Here is a 23178-nt window from a genome sequence, read left to right as displayed (position 1 = left end):
ATTGGGTGACAGGGCATGAATCACTTGATGATTACCTGTCTGTTCATTCTCTCTGGGGCACCTGCCATTAGCCACTGTCAGAGGACAGGATACTGGGCTTGAGGGACCTTTGGTCTGACCCAGTATGGCCGTTCTTATGTTATGTTCTAAGTCTTTGAAGTCTTTTGGCCGGTGATAACAAGGACGGCTGAGATCTCAAGCTTACATCTGTAAAGCCAAAATGCAACACTGAACAGAGGCAGCATTGTTCACACCAGACAGACCAATGATTCTCCTGTACTTAAAGACAAGCACAGCCTACACAATAGCAGAATTTGCCCATCCCAAAGTGAGTGCACATAACCCACAGGAGCCCCAAAATGGTGAATAAGCACAGGGGCAAGAGGGACTGATTGTTTCACGGCCGTACTGTCCTCTGGGGTTCTGTGCCTTGGGGAGAGCTAACAGCGGCAGGGGGCCCCTATACTGAACACTGTCCCCACATTTTCCACAGGAGTTCATCCTGGAAGGTATTTTGCTGCTGAGGGTGACTTGGGAAGCAAGGGAGGGTCTTCTACTGCAATGCAGCTTCTGCCCTGGCCCATATGCAGCTTCCCTGGGTGCAGCAATGGTCCCCCCACCCCTCACAGCACAGTGCTGCAGACATGTTAGCCTGACTGGGACAAGGAGCACAGTAGCTCTGCCAAGGAACCTGCGCAAGCACATTGCCCAGCTTCTGCACGAGACCTTTGAAGAGATCACTGAGGCCGATTACTGCGATGTGAGAGAGCACATCAAAGCCCTATTCCGCATCTAGGCATGCATGCAGCCCTAACCCTCCTCGCCCCAAGAGCCCACACTGAATAACTTCCTTCCCAAAATAAAAGCCACTTACCAGGAACCTCCTCTGGTGTTTGTCCTTCCCCAAGCACCGGCTGCTGCGACTGGCTACCTTCTTTCTGGCTTGAGAACAGCTCCTGGCTGCATGCATCTAGGGATGCTGGGCTGTCTCCCTCCTCCTCAGCACCCTTCCTCCAGATTTCCTCCTCCTCCTCCTCCTGCCTTGTTGAACTGGGCTCTGAAGTGTCCATGGTGGTCCCCGGAATTGAGGTGGGGTTACCCCCAAGTATCGCATCCAGCTCTTTGTAGAAACGGCAGGTCACAGGGGCAGCACCAGAGTGCGGGTTTGCCTCACGGGCTTTGTGGTAGGCATTTTGCAGCTCCTTACTTTAACCCTGCACTGCAGTGCGTCCCGGTCATGGCCCCTTTCCATCATGTCCCTTGATATCTGCCTCAAGATATCGTAATTCCTACAGCTGGAGCGCAGCTGGGACTGGACAGCTTCCTTCCCCCACTGATGAGGTCCAGCACCTCGCCATTGTGTGACAGATTTTCGTTACCAATCTGTCTGGGCGACAGTTGATCAGGCTGGGGCCACAGGATCTTTTTGGGGAGGAGATGACAAGGCACTTACCAAGTGTCTAAATTTTAAAGCTTTATTGATAAACTAATAAAATAACAGCAGAGAGTGCTGGAAATGCTTCTAAGGCACTCAAAGGAAGGAAAAAAGCATTAGTGCCCCCGGCCCCAAGCCCTAACCCACTTTCATACTCACAGACGCCCAACCCAAAGCTGGCCAAGCTTGGGTGTAACGTAAGAAGAAGTGGGGGGGGGAAGGTGGACGGCAGAGCTGTCCTGGGCCCAGGCCATCCAAGGATCTGCTGTGCTCTCCGAATTGCTCCAGCTCTCAGGAGGGTTTTTAAGCTCTGGGCTCTTCTGGGGGTGTTCCATTCTGCAACCTCCGTTCCTGGTGCTCTTTGTGTCAGACCAAACCGGCTTGCTGTGGCCTTCTCAGTTTCCCAAAACATCCTGGCTCTGGACTTTGTTTTCCCTTCTATTGGCCTTTGCTGTAATTGCTCCAGCTCTCACTGTTCTTGCTGTTATCTTTACAGCTCTGCTCCACTTAGTTTTTTTCTTCTTACAGTTGGTCACAGGGGTTGGACTTTCCCACTTCTTTCTTGGCAGGTAGCAGCTGGCCTTGGGCTGAAGTCAGCTTATCATCTTCGGACTGAGCTTGCTAGCTGCAGTGTTGAGTTAACCTGTTCTCTGCTGTCTTCTTTCTCTGCCCCCCTCTTGGCCTCTCGTACCTGCAAAGGAAACTTCCACTCCCCACTCACACACCTCTGACCCTCCCCAAAATGCTTTGTGATGCTTGCAACAGCATTAGCAATATACAGTGCTGATTTGCCTTCCCAGGGGACTCCCTAAGGGGAAGGGACCATTGGATTGTGACAGTTGCTCCATACTGGGGATAGCCTAGTGCATGGAGGCATGGTCACCTGGAAAGATGCACTGAGAGCACTGCATGCCTGGCTGAGCAAACAGGAAGTGGATTTTCAAAATTCCCAGAGAATTTAAAAGGGCGGGTCTGACGGTTGGTCACCTGAAGGCAGGGCAGTAGAGTTCAAAGTGATGACCAGAGTGGCTAGAACAGGCATTGTGGGAAACTTCTGGAGGCCGATCAGAGCGCACTAACAGACCAGGGCATCCACACTGGCGCTGCGATGCTCCAGCTGGGACGCAGCAAGCGTTATCCTTCTAGTCGAGGTGGATTACCAGGAACACGCCAGCCGCAGAGTCCAGGCAGTCTACGTGCCTTGCCAATGTGGATGCGTCGTGAGTCAGGGCACCCGGGGCTGCTTTAATGTGCTCTAACTCGCAAGTGTAGCCATGCCCTTTGTATTGCCTGCAGTTTTAGCATAAATGACAAGCACACCCTTAATGTATAATTAGGGCTATAAAGTTTGAGTTAATTTGTTTCTGAAGATGGTAACACATTTCTTATTCTTTAAGAATGTGCACATTATTAACAGCTGCTGCTTTCAGAAAGTGACATAATTAATCCTAGTAAAACTTTATCCAAAATCACTAAAAACGATATGTTATTGAGAAAGCTAGGAGTGGAGAAATAGGAATGATATGAGAATGGCTTTTGTGACTCTGGTTCTCTGCCATGATTTCAAAATAAGAAAAATTTCCAGTGTTATCAAAACAGCTGTGTGAAGACTGGAAAAAAGTGCTAAGTAAAACCCCACACTGGACAAGAATTATGTAGTTAGAAGTGGGAAACTTATATGTGGTCACAATCAATCAGAACTGGGAAGAGAAATACTATTATTTGTCAACGAACAAGAGCTAATAATTACAGTTAAGCAGACACTTAGGATACCATCCAAAAGAACTGAATTTTGAATTTGCTTTTCAAAGATCAGTACCAAATGTGTCGTAGAAGAAATCATTTGTTTCCACTGTCATTTTTATTTGATAACACTTGCAATGGGAAATTCCACACAGACTTCTTGTAACTTCTCAGGAACAGAATCTAGGAGTCCTCAACGAAGATGTCAGCTCAATGCTTAGCAATAATCCAAAAGGAAAATAAGGCCTGATCTTCTCATAGATTTTGTACCCAGTGTAACTATGCATGTGTGATTTTGTTATCAATATAATTGTACTGGTAGAACCCCTAGTGTGGACACAGTTACATCAGTATAAATGTGAGTTACAGTAGAACCTCAGAGTTATGGACACCTCGGGAATGGAGGTTTGTCTGTAACTCTGAAATGGTCTATAAATCTGAACAAGATGTTATGGAGGAGTTGGGGCTTCAGCCACAGGGTCGGGGGGGGGGGGGCGGGCGGGGAGAGGGTCAGGGCTCCTGGCAGGGGGAGGACGGTTGGGGCTTCTTGACCCTAGGGGCTGTCAGGGCTCCCAGCTGGGGGCTTAGGGCTTCTGCCCCCGCAGGAGCACCAGGGTTCAGGGCTTTAGACCTGGAGGGAGTGCTGAGGCTTGGAGCTTTAGCCCTGCGGCTTTGCTCCTCTTTTCAGCCTCACGGGGGGTGCTGGGGCTTGAGGCTTCAGCCCCACAGCTCTGTTCCCAGCTTCAGCCCTGTGGGGATCACCAGGGATCAGGGTTTCATCCCTATGGTTCCACTCCAGGTTTCAGCCAGGGATGGTGCCAGGGCTTGGGGCATAGCTAAAGCCCCGAGCCCTGGTAACCCCCACAGGGCTCAAGCTGTGAAGGGATCCATGAAGCTGAAACCTGAGCCCGGGAGCCTCCCACAGGTCTGAAGCCGGGAATGGAGCCAAAGGGCTGAAGCCCTGAGCTCTGGCACCCCCTGCAGGGCTGAAGCCGGGAATGGAGCTGAGTCCCAGTGCACACCCCCAGTCTAAAGCCCAGAACCCTGGTGCTCCTGAGGGTCAGAAGCCTGCACGCAGCTGCAGCCTCAAATCATGCCCCCCTTCCACCCCCCGCCCCAGTGGCTGAAGCCATGAGCCCCAGAGCTAAAGCCCCGAGGCAGTACAGTATTTACTGGGTGGTTTGGGGTTTTTTGGTTTCTGCTGCTGCCTGATTGATTACTTCTGGTTTCACAGGATGTCCAGTTGACCAGTCAGTCCATAAATCTGGTGTTCGTATATTTGAGGTTCTACAGTATATCAAGATAGCTTATTCCCCTTGTGATGCTGAACAGAAAGAATGATAACTTGGTGTACACTTGTTACAATCACTAATGTATCACTCCTGTTGTACAGTTGCACTAAATCTGATACAAAGTATATCATGTAAGGTATCAATGGAAAAATTGTAAACTGCTAAATATGGTAATCCTGTTTGTATGCATGTATCACCTTCGTATCTTACATTACAAATATGGAATGTTGCATGCATTGTTTTCACTTATATGTATCCTGTTAGAATGTAACAGCACACATTTATATTGTATATACCCTGTAACTAAATAATCTAGCATATGAGAAAGAAGCCATGTGTGGTGCAAATGAAGAACTTTAACAGGAAAGTACTAATTCTGCATATTTGAAGGCAAGTGGTCATTGTGTGTGATGATTTGCATTTCTAAATGCATTTCTCTCTGCCCTCAAAGAAGCTACATAGGTAGTCATCCTGTCATCTTGTTTTCCATGAGAAAAAGCTATAAGTATGGACACAAGGAAAAAGTCTTCATCTCTGGACTATTTGGATTCTAACAGGACCAAATAACTGAACGAGAAGACAAAGATTCATAGTGTTACTCTGGGTAGCCTTAAAAGACATTTGGGAAACAGAAGGATTACTACACCTCTGTTATGCTTTGAAATTATAGACTGACTCACCTGTACATATATTTTACCTGCTTTAGCTTTTTTTTAAGCTAGTAAACCTTTACTTAGTTTACTGTAGATGTGAGATCTAGGTTGCAAATTGACCTGCGTGAGTGACTGGTCTCTTGGGACTGGGTGCAACCTAAATATTTTGTGATATTTGGTGTAAGTGACCATTTATCATGTAGTCCAGCTTGCCTGAGTGGCAAGATAGACTGGAGTGTCTACGGGAACTGTCTGTGATTCCATTATAAGGCTATTGTAGTACTTTGGGAGTTCACATTTGGTACTGGGTTGGTGAAATCTAATTATAGAACATACCATCAGTTGGGGTCTCTATCCTGCTTTTGACAGTCTGCCCTGAGACAGGCACTCACAGTCATGAGCCATTCCAGACAGTATGACAGTCACAGTGGTCCCTTCTGGCCTTAAAATCTGTTAATCTAACAGCTTCATATACAGGCTATGTTTGTAACATAGACACACCTTTATTCTTAATGATCCTGACTTTCTTCTAGCAGGCCCTGATTCAAAACCATTCAGATCAATTAGACTTTCTGGTGATGTTAAGCAGCCTTTGGATCAGGCTGGAGGAGAAGTAGCAGATCAACAAGATTAGGAAAGTTTAGAAAATTTTAAACCTCCTTCCTTCCAGCCTACGCAAGCTTTGCCCAAGGGCTCATTCTTAGAGAACTTAATGACTGGATGCAGTTTAGTTTTCTCTCAAGATATTTAAATAAAGTACTTGTGTAAGATGTAAAATGTGGTTAGCTTTCTGACTTGTTCAATTGCTTCTGTTCAAAAGCTATGATGAGATGTTTTGGAAACTCAGTTTGCGCCTTCTTGGGTTAAGAACAACAATGCCATATAAAACAAACTATGTATACTAACTATGATGCATAAGTATTCAAGCATGTGATCTTAAAATTCACTTTCTGTGAGCACTCAAGTAAGTAAAGCTGAAAGGTCTGCAGAAGTGGACAGTAGGGCCCTGATCCAAAGCCTACTGAATTCAATAGAATGACTCTCTGACTTTCAATAGATTTTGGATCAAGCCCCAAATACACATGGTCCAAGCAAATTCATTTTTAAATTCAAGCGAATACTCTCAGAATGCTTTTTTGGAGGTATTCTTCAAGCTCCAACTATTATAAACAAACACAAAAATGACTAGATTATATTCACTCTCCAAGATGAGTGAAATGAAAAGAACAAACAACTGTTGAAAGTAAAATCAATTTTTGAAGTTCTGTTTTAATAACTTAAACCATTATTCTTTCAACATGATATTGTTAAATATGTATGCTTTAGCCTGCCAATGTCCTATAACCCTGAGACCTTTCATGAGATTACTTTTCTTTCCTTAGTTTGTAGCTCTGTTACTGAAACATTTGAAATGACTCTTAAACATTATTGTGAAATATGGGAAAGATTATCGTTTTGGCCACATGTACAAGCTTATTTTGGTTATTTCCTTATTAAGGCATTTCATAATGTCAAATCAATGATCATTGCTTTGGAAGTTATTACATATTCATTACTGCAGATAAATTATCTTCTGAGTTTTGAAAGCCATTCTTACAATGCTGGACAAAAAGGGATTTTAGAGGTAATTGCCTACTCATTTTAATCCCTTCAAAGATGAGCGTAACATGTCTTTGGTTTTATCTTTTTTTGTGGTTGCAATGGTTAGTGGAACTTACTCTGTAATCTGCTCCAAATGTAAAATTACTGTAAAATCATTAAGCAGTATATATAACAACCTTGAAAAGCAGAGATAAGCTTCTTAGGAGACTAGCGAACCCACAGATGAGCACAGGAAAGATGGAGTACAGTGGAGGTAGCCACCCAGAAGCAGGCATGCAGAATGCTTCCCTAGGGTAAAGGAATATAATGCCCAGCTAGTGCAGCACATTGCTAGGTAGGTGTGAACACATGGAAGAGCAGCATGTCTCGTTCCCACAGTTCAATACATTGACTCATCAAGACGTACTGTTTCAGAGTAGCAGCCGTGTTAGTCTGTATTCACAAAAAGAAAAGGAGTGCTTGTGGCACCTTAGAGACTAACCAATTTATTTGAGCATAAGCTTTCGTGAGCTACAGCTCACTTCATCGGATGCATTCAGTGGAAAATACAGTGGGGAGATTTATATACATAAAGAACATGAAACAATGGGTGTTACCATACACACTGTAATGAGAGTAATCACTTAAGGTGAGCTATTACCAGCAGGAGAGTGGGGGGGGGGGCGGAGGAGGGGAAAACCTTTTGTAGTGATAATCAAGGTGCGCCATTTCCAGCAGTTGACAAGAATGTCTGAGGAACAGTGGGGGGTGGAGGGGGGGAATAAACATGGGGAAATAGTTTATTTTGTGTAATGACCCATCCATTCCCAGTCTTTATTCAAGCCTAAGTTAATTGTATGCAGTTTGCAAATTAATTCCAATTCAGCAGTCTCTCGCTGGAGTCTGTTTTTGAAGTTTTTTTGTTGAAGAATTGCAACTTTTAGGTCTGTAATCGAGTGACCAAAGAGATTGAAGTGTTCTCCGACTGGTTTTTGAAAGTTATAATTCTTGACGTCTGATTTGTGTCCATTTATTTTTTTACATAGAGACTGTCCAGTTTGACCAATGTTCATGGCAGAAGGGCATTGCTGGCACATGATGGCATATATCACACTGGTAGATGTGCAGGTGAATGCGCCCCTGATGGTGTGGCTGATGTGATTAGGCCCTATGATGGCGTCCCCTGAATAGATATGTGGACACAGTTGGCAATGGGCTTTGTTGCAAGGATAGGTTCCTGGGTTAGTGGTTCTGTTGTGTGGTGTGTGGTTGCTGGTGAGTATTTGCTTCAGGTTGGGGGGCTGACTGTAAGCAAGGACTGGCCTGTCTGGACACCCTAAAGGAGTCCTGACCCAAGACTTGAAATAGAGTCATGAACAACCAGTGCCATTCCTGACCAAAATAGGCAATATCTCATTCGGAGAAGGAATCTTCTTCTCTCTTCTTTCTTCAAACATGCAACAGTCCAACCAACTCTGAAGAAAACCCACCTTGGATACTTCAGTCATAGACACATATCACCCAGTGTCGAATCTCCCATTCCTGACCATGCTCATAGAGAAGCTAGCCACAGACTGACTACAAGCTCATCTATTTGAAGCTAACATTCTGGATCTGGTACAATCTGGATTTAGGCCAAGACATGAAACTGAAACAGCTTTAATGGATGATCTCCTCCTGTCAATGGATAGAGGACAGACATCCATTCTCATCTTCCTTTACTTCTTGCAGCATCTAAGAATGACCATGAGATTCTGCTGTCTTGCCTGAGAAAGGTAGCAGGAGTGCAGGATAATGCGCTAAAATGATTTTGAGTCCTTTCTGGAGGGATGCATCCAATGAGTAGTGATGGAAACTGCACCTCCACCACTAAATGCCTCACTTGTGAGGTTTCACAATTCTCTCTCCAGCCCTTTTCAACATCTATTTTCAACCTTAGGTGACCTGGTCAGACATGGACTCAAGTGGCAGCAGTATGATGACGACACACAATCCTACCCATCCTTCATCACATACAATCACACCACCATGAGAGCTCAGTGCTTAGATGAGATCAGGTCATGGATTAAGAAAAGCAACTGAAGCTGAATCCGAGAAAAACAGAAGTGATGCTGGTGGGCAGGGGAAAGTATTTTGCAGAGTTTGCGGTCATCGTGCAGTCTCCTTTGATTGAAGGCTCACATCCAGAATTGTGGGATTCAGTCTGTAGTCTAGGAGCATTCTTGGATTCCTTGCTAACACTGAGTTCTCACATCACAACAGCCAGGAGTCATGCTTTCTACCATCTTTGGTTGGTTAGGAGACTCTGTCCCATCCTGGTGGACAAAGACTTCGCCTCAGTTATTAATGCCTTTGTCACATCTCACCTGGAGTACAGAAATGTAATATATCAGGGCATGAACCTTCAGCACTTAGGAAACTCCAACAAGAGCAGCACATCATATCAGCAACACAAGTATTGTGAGCGAATCACAACTGTCCTCCACGCTTTCCCATAAAATTTAGAATCAAGTTTAAGGTATGAGTCCTCATCTTCAAAGCACTCCATGGCCTGGACCCAGGATACCTAGAAAAGGAATTAAAGCACTGGGACAAAGACCATGGTCAACAATTTCACTCCCCTCAACAATAACAGTAAAGCTCATCTGTGCAGGAGACAGATCCTTGACCAGATATTGCACAGCAAATGGATAGATCCTTGACCAGATATTGCACAGCAAATGGAGCTGTACAGGAACTTCAGAACTTATAGGGGGATCTTTTTTCCTTGAAATTGTTCCTCAAACATGAATTTTCAGTAAGTGTTTAGGCTAAGTCTCTGGTGGAAAAAAAAAGCACGTTACCATGTTGTTACATTTAAACAGAGGTCTCCTACATAAATATCACATCTTGCTGGTATCAAGCTATGCTTTACCCTATTACAGCCTATTCTGCAATTCATTACTTTATACTGTTTATTTTAGTGCATTATTTAATTTTGTTCTTCAAAACTCAAAAGAGAAGTACAGTACCTGGCACCTTGATATTTCTAGAGTCTTTCACAGATTTTCAGTGCATTGAGATCATTCTCCTCATCTGTAACTTCACGAATTGCCACTCAGCTATACAGATGACAAAGAGATTATCAAAAATGAAGTATTTAAGCATTGTAGACACATATAGCTGTGCATATGAAGTACAGCTCATATACAGAATATGCATATTGTAGTAAGTACTACTATGTAGCACTGTATTGTAGAAAGAGATTGAAGTTCTCTGGCTCTCCTCCATTATCATTTGTTTTACCTGGTTCATCTTCCCAGCACATGTTGGTCCTTTCTAAAATAGAAAGGAGCAGTGTCTCCAAAACATGGAATGGGATACCCTGATGCTTGTCCCAGCAACCACTTGAGTCATCTCTATGAACTTTGTATGCTCTTGACTCAACTTATTTAGGGGTCAGTCCTCAACTTATTTGGGGCATGTTTCCATGATCACAATTCCTTGAATTTCTAAATCTAGAACTTGACTGGCCATCACGGTCTCTTTTGAATAGATTCGTAGGGTTGTGGAGTGCAGGAGGGAAAGAAGAGGATCTAGTGTGCGGAATTTCCCATGCACATGCATTCCAATAGAATAAAAAGTATGTCAGGTCACAGACTGCATCAAAGTGTTTCAGCAATAAGTCACAGCATTGCTTTATGTATTACTGAACCTGACGCAGGCTGCTGCTGAGATGGAGATGCACCACGATGACTTGAGGAAGTTCTTGTTTACTTCACAAGAGAAGGTCACTTGATTATGGATATCATCAAAGATCTGGATGGTGAATTTGAAGAGGTGTCTGGAATGATATTGCCCAAGAAAATATCTGCAAAATGAAAGGGAAGGTTATTCATGTAATTTGTGCATGGAGATACATTAAAAGCTAGTTAGCTTGTTACTGGCCACTTGCTTCTGTAATTTCTGAATTTGCACATCCAACTAGTTTAACTGCATGTATAATTTAGGCCCATAGTTTGGCATGTATGTATATATAATTGAATGTGCAGTTTTAAATATCAGTCCTTCTTCCAGCTTTCATGTAGGACAGATGAGTCTGACTAGTTCAAAAAAAAGTCACCATACCTAATAAAGAATGCAGTTTTGGATTTAGCAACAGCATTGGGAACTTCAAGGATTTGCTCAAATTTAGACTTTGGACTTCAAATAAAGTCTTTTTGGGTGCTGACTGTAGCCACGCTGATCCATGATTTTTTTTTAAACTGAGCACTAACTTTTTAGCAAAATGCACATTAAGGGTCTGACTTTCAGAAGGGACCTCTCCCTGGCCTCCTTTTGTGCACATGCATTTTTGAAGCACTAATACATACATAGGTAGGCTATAGGGTACATAGACACAAAAACCTCAGGTGGGATTCATAGAAGTGTTTTGACTTTGGGTGTAGAGCTGACACTACCCTTTCAGGGGATAACCATCCATATGAGAGCTATGGTCACTGCTAATAGCATAAACGTTGCCCTAGCATTACGAAAACTGAGCATAAACACTGACTATTTGTCCCTGGTGGGGCATTTTGGCATAAAACCCACCAAAGTGGGAGGCAGTGTATTTTTAGGAGCTGGGTGTTGTGGGAGTGAGGTTGATGGGTGTACACTCTCCCCTCAATGAACATAACAATAAGGATAAACCCTAGCTAAGACAAAAGGAGTGTGTGAACACGCCCAAGAGCTTTGGTAAATATTGTTTTTGGCAGTGTGTGTGTGAGAGCAGAACACACAAACTGGCAACAAACAAGGGGATGTTTACACTTAAACCACTACAGAGGCACAGCTGCTGCACATTACTTGCACCGCTGTAGAGCTTCAGTAATAAACACTGCTTGTGCTAACAGGAGGGGTTCTCCTAATGAAGTAGATAATTCCCCTCCCTGAGAGGCAGTAGCTAGATTGACAGAAGAATTCTTCCAAGCTAGCTTTGTCTACATCAGGGGTTAGGTAGGTATAGCTACATCTCTCAGAGGTGTGGATATTTCATGCCCCTTAGAGAAATAGTTATGCTGATGTAAGTGCCCAGTGTAGACCAGGCCTGAGCCCTGCGGCAGCTGGAAAGGCAGTTGAAAGCATGGTGGGGCCTGTGGCTGATCCTGGAAAAAACCTGGGGAGAGGTTTTTGGGTCAGGAGTGCAGGCTGAAAAGAGTGCTCTTGGTGCTGTGAGCAGAAGCAGCTGCTTCCTGCTATTTGATTCCTTCTGAGTTCAGAGACATATGGTTTTGTATATTCTTTGTAAATAAAAAAAAACCCTACATCAAAGACTCCATCAATTTCTGCTTCCAACTGGAACATCCCCAGGGCCCTGAAGTTTGCCTAGCTGCTCAGATCAAAAGGGTTAAACAATATTAAAGGTTTGCATTGTAATAAAGCAAGTGCTACTGACCCATATAATCAAGGTTACTACACTTGGCTCTGCAATAATGCATGGCTTTGAATGTTACTGAGACTTTGAAACTAAGGTTTCAAACAACCAATGCAGAATGAGAGCTATTTTTGTCTGCCCTTTCACGTGGGCTTTGCTGAGTCCCAGAGTTGAGCAACGCCAATGGTGTGGTCTTGTGCAACTCTCTTAGGGTACGTATAAACTGGAAACTTCAAAGGGCTGCTGCGGGAACGCTGCCATGGCAGCACTTTAAAGTGCGAGTGTGGTCGCGTGCGAGCGGTGGGAGAGAGCTCTCTCAGCGCTCCTGGTAATCCATCTCCACGAGGGGATTCGCTCTGAGCGCTGGGAACATGGCTCCCAGCGCTCGGAGCCTGTCTACACTAGTGCTTTAAAGCACTCAGACTGAGCCAGCAAGTTAGAGCGCTATAAAATGTAAGTGTGGACAAGCCCTTACAGAAATGTATATCCCTTGTCTAGAACTCCCCTGCTGATTAATGGCATTTAACACCTGCCCAGGTGTTGGTCACCTTCTTTGTTGTAGTCACTGGAGAACTAGCAGTGGGCCACTCCCAATCTTACAACATATTTCAATAACCACCATACAGGAAAATCTCATAACTTCATACACACTAATGATATACATATTTTAACAGAACGATGGGTTTCAGCAGATCATGACCTTTCCTAGGATATCTTCCATGGAGTGCTTTGTATGAAATATTACAACCATATATGAATAATGAATAGGGGGCTTACGGGGTGCTACTTTTAGGTATAGTCGGTCACACAGCCTCAAGGGGATGTTGAGGGGATTGCTCTCTAGTCCCCCAACTCTCCCACTAACCCCTCTGACACCACATAAATATCTTCAAAGCATAGCATAAACCTAAACTCTCTACAGCCTCCAAGATATGGCACAAACCTCAGACCCAAACCTGGACCATAGCCCCCATGCACACACCACTTACCAGCTCTGAGGTCTTCCCAAAACTGGGATGAATCTCAGGGATGGAATCCAGAAGTAGAGGATAAACAAAAAGAATTCCATCATTACTTCTGTAGAAATAGTTGTATTATTAACAATAACTGCTTGTTTTTAACTCTGCTCCCCCAGCCACACAGTGTGCAGTACTGAGCCCCTCAAGGACAGGCCTTTTATCAGCAGCTGAGCAGCTTTCTAACCTGTCGAGGGAAAAGGAGGTCTCAAGAGAAGTTTGAAGCCCCACTTCCATCTTGGAAAAAAGAAAAGAAAAACCACAGAGACCTGGAGAGCGTTATGTCATGTCAGAGAGGGAGAAAGAAATGCAGGTATTCAGAGCTAGCATTGAAGTGGACCAGGGCAGTGTTGCTATTACCAGAGACACTGTAAAGAGAGACAGGGATACCCAAAAACAATTCCTAGATGGAATGCAGACTCAGAATGCTCTGCTGAAGCCCATGCAGTTATTAGGCCTTCAGACGACAGTGCAGTGCTCCCAAAGCAGGACCCAGCCATGTTCTGCAGCCTTGGATAATACAGGATACCAGGAGCACCAGCAGATGTTCCCCACTGTAGCTCTGCAACTGTGTTCCCAGAGTCCAGTACTCCCTAGCCCCAGCACAGGGCAGCAAGACCACCACTATGTTGGAGCCCTGACTATTCAAGACATCCAGTGCACCTGGCAACTTTGAATCCCAACACTCAAACCCTGAAGGACTAGAAGAAACAAAGGCAAGATGTTCACTCACCTATGAATAGGAGCTCCTTCCCCCTACCCAATTCTTGTATTGGGTTCCTATCATTGTGGACCTCTTCAGATCATCCTACGTTTACTTTTGTGAACCTGCCCTCGTGGTCAACAAGGCCATGGAACAGCATGGAGAAGTTATAAAGGCTAACATGGGAAGCAAATGAGAGGTACATGAGTCCTATCAATTGCCCCAATACAGTTGGGGAACCCCATGCATGAAAAGCCATCAATGATCTCCTGAGCATTACCAAGCTTTATAACCTGGTGCAAGAGGACCGTCTGCAAAGCAGCACACACCTGCATGACAATGTCCCCAACAGTTAATCTCCCTAAGTCAATTTGGTTGGAAACTGACCAGCACTCAGTTGGCAATGGCAATCCACTTCTCAACGGGTATGTGACACCACATGTTAGTAAACCACTGCTACAGCTCTGGGGTCAGTTCAGCGCAGAGCTCAAAAAAAGTGGCCTTAATCCTGAAATTTTGTCACCACTGCTAGTCATCCCAGGTCTGCAAAATGGTCCTCTCCCACCAATTAATGCTGGTTTCCCAAGCCCAGAAACAGCACTACACAGTGTGAAGATGCTCTAGGAAGAGCTTGTGTAGTAGCATTTCCACGGTGTTGTCATCTTCCTCTTTTGTCCACTGCTGCAGGAGCCACACTGCTGTAGTCATCTCATCTGCTTGGTGGTGCAGCAGCTGGCTTCCAAAACTAATGCCACCCTGCAATGACAGCTCATATAAATTGCAAACTGCCTCTACGTATTTGTCACAACGGGGATGTGGGCGGTCCAACTTAGGGTTAAGAGGGGAACCAGAAGAGAGACTAGGTCTGGATACCAGGAGACCAGAATCTTAGACAGGCCAGAGGGCAGACTGAGAGTCAGGTGTCAGTAGGCTGGCAGGGTCAGGTTACCAGGGGATCAGAGTCCAAGACAGGCCAGAGGGCAAACTGCAAGTCAGGAACAAGAGCAGAGCTGGCGCTAGGCATAAGCAGATTAAACAGTTGCTTAGGGCACCGAGCAGCTCAAGGAGGCCCCCAATTCACTTTTTATTATGTTTTGTGTCTCAAGGGCAGAGGCAAAATATTCCTGCTTAGGGCCGCCAGTGGGATAGCACTGCCTCTAGTCACCAAGCTCCCACTCTCTTTACACCATGAGGTGAATTGAAAGAGGACACAGCTGTCCAGTCTGCGTGCTGTGAATGTGGCTTCAATTAATGTGCATTGTCTCAGTGCAAACTAAGCACCCCATGCAGACAAACCCCCAGGCTACCTGGACAGATGGTTACAGAAGTCAAGGCCCCCAGTCAGCAAAGCATATACTTACCTTTTTTTTTTTTTTTAATCTTCCTTTGTGACCAAAGATGATGCTGATGATGGTTTTAAGTCCTGCAAGTATGGCTGTGGCTAAAGAGACCGATGTGCAAGGGGCAGTCCTTTCCACATGAAGTGCATAGCTAGCTTGATGCCAAGGAAGGGATTACAGTCTGTCCCTGCTAAATCTGCCGCTGCTTATGACTCAGCCTCTCTTTCTCAAGATCCCGATGGTAGTTAAACTCAAACTTGCCAGAGTGTTCTATCTACTGCTCACTACTCCCCTCTGTCAATGTCAATGTTGCACTGTTTCAAGTTATGCTTCAGTGTGCCCATGAAGCATTTCTTTGGGCTGCCTCACATGAAGTTGTTCACTTTCAGTTTGCCACACAGCAACTGCTTTGGCATTCTGGTGTCGTCCATCCTGAACACATGGCCAACCCAATGTAACTGTGATGCGATAAGCGTGGTTTCAATCCCTGTGAAGTGATTAAGTTCCAGAACCTCCATTTGATGCAGGGTATGACATGCATGTGTCATAAATGGAACTTTCTTAGAAGCTTAATGTGATGCCTCTAGCAGATCCAAGTCTCACACCCATACACCAAGTTAGTCAGCACAACCACTTTATAGACTTTTAACTTGGTTTGAAGATTAATACCATGTTGCAGCCAGATCCTGCCAAATGATGAACTGGCTTTGTTGATACGACTTGTCAGCTCCTTGTCTGTAGTAACATCATTTGACAATATACTACCATTATAGCAGAAATTGGTAACAACTTTCAGCTGACTGTGGTTTTGTGTAGGGTTTCCCAGGTGCAAGTTGATACATGACTTCTGTCAGCTTGATTGTCAGTCTGTACCTTTCTGCAGAGTCTCTGAATCTGTTCATATTGAACATTAAGCATATTTTAAAGTCCCACTAACTTGCTTAAAGTTAAGTGCTTTGCTGAATTAGGGCCCAAAAAATGTCCCAAATTAGGCAGCCTGAAGAGACAGAACATGGTTAAGATTCGTCAGTTAGTGGCTGATTATTAATCATGTGTTGTGTAGACATGAAGCATGCCTTTAGCCACCTGTGCACCTAATCAGTGAGAGGCCTGGTAAAAAGGTGTGTGGAGAGGCCCTCAAGGACTTATCAAGTTGCTTCAACAGCACTCCCAGACCTGAAACTTCAGACCCGAACTTGGATCCCCACAGAGGCTTCTGATATGTATGGACTCACTCAATGAAACATTCTTTAAATAAAAAAACATATTTGAGACAGTAAAAGTATTTCTCAGCATTTAAGACTTAATTGTGTAGGAAGGGAGTCTAGTGGAAGACTTTAGAGCAATAATGCAATATGCCTTTGATTGTGAAAGCTAGTTGTGGGTAATTCTTAAGATTGCTTAACTCATTTACAGCCATGACCATCTTTTTTCACTTACAGACATGGCAATCCTTATTTATTAGGTTGGCAATCTAGATATGCTATTTTCAGTTTCCCTTTAAGCTGAAAAATCGTGAAATTTGTTTAATTTCTCAATGAGAGAGATATTATTGTAGCCACACTAATAACACAGTAGATTACAATACCATTAACGCCTTCACAAGACATATATACAGCTATACATATATAGCTATGCAGCTATACAGAGAGTAGGTAATCCTCACACTAACCAAAGAAAACATTTGGTAAGACTGATTCAAAGCAATTAATGCATACAACTTTTCACTCTGACTTATGTGTTTCAAATGACTCAGTGATTTTGAACTCAGGTACCACAAGCACAGGATATTAAATATAGAAAAATGTACTTAGATTTTAGTTTATTTCCAATAAGTATTTGTTCTGAACACCAGTAACTAGGGGATTTTAGACTCGATTCTGACTAAAAGTGAGAAGGTTAGACTTGATTCTGAATAACAGGGATGAATTGACTGTGAATCTGAATGTTGAAAGCAATTTGGGTGAAAGTGATTATGAAATGATAGATTGCATCATTCTAAGGAAAGAAAGGTGGGAGACTAGCAGAACCAGGACAATGGACTTAAAAAAATCAGACTTTAATGAACTCAGAGAGCTGGTAGGTAAGGTCCCATGTAAAGAAAATCTAAGGGAAAAAGGAGTTCAGGAGAGCTGGCAGTTTCTCAAAGAGACTATTGAAGACAGAACAGCAAACTATCCTGATGCAAAGGAAAAACAGAAAATATTAAGAAGCCAATATGGCTCCATCAGGAGCTCTTTAGTCACCTGAAAATCAAAAGGAAGCCTACAAAAAGTGGAAACATGGACAAATTGCTCAGGATGAATACAAAAGAGTAACACAAGTATGTACAGAAAAATCAGAAAGGCTAAGAATGACTGTCTAGCAAGGGACATACCCAGCAATAAGAAGAGTTTCTTTAAATACATTAAGGTGAGAGAAAGACGAAGGAAAGAGTAGTGGGGAAGGAGAGCTGATAACAGATGGCAGCAAGAAGCCTGATGTGTTTAATGTCTGTTTGTCTTCACTAATAGGGTTAATTGTGACGAGATACTTAACACAATTAATATTAACAACAAAGAGGAAGGAACAGAACACAAAACAGGGAAAGAACAGGCTAAAGAATATATAAATAAGTTAGATGTATTCAAGTCAGCTGGCCTGGATGACATTCGTCCTAGGATTCTTAAGGAACTAGCTGAAGGAATCTAAGAACAGTTAGCCATTATCTTCAAGAACTCATGGAGGGCTGCTGAGGTCCCGGAAGACTGGAGAAGGGCAAATATAGTACCTATGTTTAAAAGGGGGACAAAGAGGACCCGGGGCATTATAGAACAGTCAGCCTAACTTCAATACCAGGAAAGATACTGGAACAAATGATTAAATAATTAATTTGTAAGCACCTAGAGGATAATAGGGTGATAAGTAATAGCTAACATGGATTTGTCAAGAACAAATCATGCTAAACCAACCTAATTTCCTTCTTTGACAGGGTCACTTGTTTCTCCACTGTCAATGCAGCTCTCATTCTGGTGCCCCTGTGCTGGAAGGCTGGGGCAAACTTGGCACAAATGTAAGCAGTAAATGAGTTCTCTCCTGACATCTGGTGGTGAGCTGTGAAAAAGGAGTTCAGGAGCTGATCTTGTTTGCCTAGGTCAGGGGTCGGCAACCTACGGCACGCATCCCAAAGATGGCTCGCGAGCCGATTTTTAATGGCATGCTGCTGCCTGCCAAGTCCCAGCCGCCAGCCCCGCTCAGCCTGCTGCTGGCCTCGGCAAACAGCAGCATGCCATTAAAAATCCTGCCAGCCCCGGCCCACTCTTCTCCGCCCCCCCCGGGGCAGGGTGAAGAAGCTTGGTCCTGCCGGCTGCTGCTGCAAGGCGGGCAAGCTCCCCCTTCCCCCGCAGTGCTGGGTTCCTGCCCCTTCTCCTCTCCCTCCCTGTCACCGATCAGCTGATGGCCCTTGCGAGGGAGGCAGAGAAGCAGAGCTGCAGCATGCTCACTGCTCCGGGGAGGAGATGGAGACAGGGCCTTAGGGAATGGGGATGGAATCAGGGCATAGCCCCTCCAGCCCCCTGCCGTGAGCCACTCTGGGCAGGGGGCTGGGAGCACCCCCACGACCCTAGCCCACACCCCCAGCCTTCTGCCCTGACCCCTGCACCCCCCACACAACTCCAGCCCTGACTCCAGCACCCCCCACACATGCCCCCAGCCCTCTGCCCTGACTCCTTCACCCTCCTCACACACCCCCAGCCCCACCACACCCCATGCCGACTCTTGCACCCCCCAATTTCCCACCCCCATCCTGAGCACCGAACAGGAGCTCCTGCTCCCCCCCACACACACACCTGCACCTGTTGCACCAAATGGGAGCTGCCCAGGTAAGCACTCCACACCCAAACCTCCTGCCCCAACCCTGAGCCCCCTCCCTCATTCTAGCTCCTGGCCAGACCCTACACCTCAATCCCCAGCCCTGTGTTCAGGGCACTCCCACCCCCAGCTCAGTGCAGAGAGAGAGAGGAAGAGAATAGGCTAGAACCAGGGAGAAGGTAGGTAGGTATCCACTCTATGTGGGCAGGGCTGGGATCCCAGACCAGCAGCGGGCTGAGTGGGGCCGGCAGCCGGGACCCTGGCTGGCAGGAGGCGGCGGGCGGAACCCCAAACCAGCAGTGGGCTGAGTGGCAGCGGGCTGAGCGGGCCCCTTGCCAGCTAGGGCCCCGCTCAGCCTGCTGCTGGCCTAGGTGAACAGAACCCCAGGCTGATAGCGGGCTAGCATTTTAATTTAATTTTAAATTAAGCTTCTTTAAACATTTTGAAAACCTTGTTTACTTTACATACGACAATAGTTTAGTTATATAATATATAGACTTATAGAGAGAGACCTTCTAAAAACATTAAAATGTATTACTGGCCTGCGAAACCTTAAATTAAAGTGAATAAATGAAGACTCGGCACACCACTTCTGAAGGGTTGCCGACCCCTGCCCTAGGTGCTCAGCATGATGGGATTGCTTGCCCAAATGATCACTTGTGGCTGCTGTTGGATCCCCAGTCTCCTTGTTATTGGGGCACGAGTAATAAAGGATTGTTATCCTTGTTGTGTGAATGAAGGGCAGTAGAACTGTACCTGGCATACCTCAATGGAGGGACTCAGCCTCAACTGAATGGCACTTGCTAGGCAGGGGACATGGGTTCCAAAGCCTAATGAGTTGAGAGAGTGTGGGTTCTATTTAAGAGACCTAGACATCACTTGACCCTTCTGCTCGCCATGGTATAATAAGAGAGCTAATTTAGACTCTTGAGGGTTGTTACATGCTGCAGAACTGAAATCACTGATACCTAGGTCTAAGTATTAGACCTGCTTTGGGACCATGACTCTATTGCAAGAGACTGTCCAGTGTGCACCAGCAGTGTGGCTCACCCACTAACAGCTGAAATCCCTGAGAGCTGTGTTAAGTGGGGGTACCTGAAGACATCTTGGCGAGTGGCCAGCCGGGCGGCTGGTGGAGAGGCATGGCCAGCGGCCAGCAGGGTGGCTGGCGGAGAGGTGTGGCAAGCAGCCAGCAGGGTGGCTGGTGGAGAGGGCCAGAGCATAGCCCCACAGAGAGGTGTGGCAACTGGCCATTGGGGCGACGAGCAAGTGCCTGAGCAGCGGAGCATGTAAGGTGCCTCCTTACCCCCCCTTCCACCCAGGGTGGGAGATGAACTCTGCAGCTGAACCTCTGAACTCTAGGGCTGCACTGGCCAAGGATGGCAGCTATGAGTGGGGTGCAGAGAAGGGACAGGCACATTAAAGAGACTTTTGGGTTGCTGGACTTAAGAACCTGAGGGGAAAAGGACACTGGCCAACTTACTTGGGGCTGGGTCTTTTGCTCATGGTTTGTGTTTATGAACCCTAGTTGCGGTGTTTTCCCAAATGAATGCTGAGTTACTTCCCTCCTTTTATTAAAAGTTTTTGCTACACTCGGACTCTGTGCTTGTGAGAGGGGAAATATTGCCTTTAAGGGGTGCCCAGGTGGGTAATTGTCCCAGGTCACTGGGTGGGGGCTCGAGCTGGTTTTGTGTTGTATTGTTGAGAAGGAACCCCTAGATACTGAACCTGGCCCTTGTTGCTGCTGGCTCCACCTGGCAGAAGGGTTACACAAAGTTTCAGGAATGTGACCGTGTGCATCCAAAAGTTCTGCAACCAGTGCGTGTCATCTCAAGCCTGCATTATGATGTGATCCCACCAGTCAGTGCTCGTTTCTTGGTCCCAGAAGCAGCACTCCACCATGTGCAGCTGCGCCGTGACTGCCAAACACCACTTTCAATTGGTTCTTGCCATAGATGACTTGTGCCTCCCCATACTGGGGGGGGGGACAATCTAAAAGGGAGTACACATCACCGCCCCACGTCTCCTCTGTCTAGTGACACCCCCCCCCTTGTGCCCATCCCGAGCTCATTGTGCTCTCCCCGCCCCATGTTACCTGTGTATGGGGGGGGGGTCTTTGTCCTCCTGCTGCTTCTCTGCTTATCAAAGAGTAGTTTACTGACGTACTGGGAGGATGTATCTAGTAGGGTCCTGCAGCGGTCTCTCCTGGATCTGGTACTATTTGATATTTTCATTAATGACTTGGATAATGGAGTGGAGAGTATGCTTATGAAATCTGCAGATGACACCAAGCTGGGAGGGGCTGCAGCAAGCACTTTGGAGGAGAGGATAAGAATTCAAAACAACCTTGACAAATTGGAGAATTAATCTGAAATCAACAAGATGACATTCAACAAAGACAAATGCAAACTACTACACTTAGGAAGGAAAAAATCAAATGCACAACTACAAAATGGGGAGTAACTGACTAGATGATAGTATTGATAAAAATAATCTGGGGATGATAGTGGATCACAAATGGAATATGAGCCAATAATGTGATGCAGTTGTGGGGTGTATTAACAGAAGTGTCGTATGTAAGTCAGGGAGGTAATGGTCCTGCTCTACTCAGCACTGGTGAGGCCTCAGCTGGAGTATTGTATCAGATTCTGGGCCCCACACTGTAGGAAAGATGTGGACAAATTGGAGAGAGTCCAGAGGAGAGCAACAAAAATTATAAAAGATTTAGAAAACCTGACCTCTGAGGAAAGATTAAAAAAAAACCTTGGCCTGTTAAATCTTGAGAAAAGAAGACTGAATGGGGACCTGATAACAGTCTTTAAATATGTTAATAGCTGTTATAAAGAGGAATGCGTTCAATTCTTCTCCATGTCAACTGAAAGGTAGGACAAGAATAATTGGCTTAATCTGCAGCAAGGGAGATTTAAGTTAGATATAAGGAAAAGCTTTCTAACTCTAAGGACAGTTAAGCACTGAAATTGGCTTCCAAGGGAGATTGTGGAATCTCTATGTAAGCAGAGGAATGGTCTCACTATTGTGGGAAACTTTCCTGGTTTATACACTACCCCTGGTGGAATTGGGAGCAAAAGGATCTGAGTCCTTGCTCCCACTTCCTTTACACAGAGGCCTGCTTGACCTCAAGGGCTCCCCTTCCACACTCTTGTGTGGCAGACTCCTTGTAACCCAATAAGGCTGGGCCCAGGATTCCGAGGGGGGGGCCTCGACCCCAAATCTTGTCATGGTCATTTAGGACAGGGGCTAGGATGTCCCCACTCCCAGGTATTCTCTGCGCACTGGACACTTCCTTCACTTATTACATATAGTTCAAGCAAATACAGTTTATTAAACAGCAATCGATTTAAAAAATAAGGAAAAAATGGGAAAGGTTAAAGAAAACATGGAACTCCGCTCTGTGGCACGGGGACATCACAAAAAGCCATCTCTGGAATGTAAGGGCAGTTCACAGTCTGTTCCTCACGTATCCCAGGCCTCCTTCTCAGGCCCTGGCTGTGCTGCAGGGGTGCTGCAGGTTGGACAGTTGCTCTGGCAGCGGCCACACATCCTCAGGCTCTAGGACACACACCCTCCTGTTCTTCCCAGTGTCAGCCTCCCTTTTGGGCTTATGATCCTCCTCCAAGTCTGGCCTGCAAGGCCTCTTGACTAGTTGCATCTCCCTGAGCTGGGCCCGCTGCCAACGGTCCCCCTCACTTTCCCCAGCTGCTCATCACACCCGGCTCCGGACTGCTACAGCTGCTGCTCTGCCTTCGGCTCCCTGGGCTGCTCCTCTGGCCTCTCTGGCTCTGGTTGCTGCAGCTCTTCTCCCAGCACAGATCTCCTCTCTAGGCTGCTCCTATGGCTCTTGCTGCTACAGCTCTGCTCCCCAGATCAGCTCGGGCTCCTGCTCTCTCCTTAGCTCGGCCCCACTCTGGCGCAGGCAGTTCCAACTCACACAGAGGAAGGGATCCCTTGGCCTCCAGATTCCCACATTAGCATGTGTCATAAATATAAAGGGAAGGGTAAACCCCTTTAAAATCCCTCCTGGCCAGAGGAAATCTCCTCTCACCTGTAAAGGGTTAAGAAGCTAAAGGTAACCTCGCTGGCACCTGACCAAAATGACCAATGAGGAGACAAGATACTTTCAAAAGCTGGGAGGAGGGAGAGAAACAAAGGG

This window comes from Natator depressus, chromosome 5 (assembly GCF_965152275.1).
Source record: "Natator depressus isolate rNatDep1 chromosome 5, rNatDep2.hap1, whole genome shotgun sequence".
NCBI classification, from domain to species: domain Eukaryota; kingdom Metazoa; phylum Chordata; order Testudines; family Cheloniidae; genus Natator; species Natator depressus.
This window is presented reverse-complemented; position numbering follows the sequence as displayed.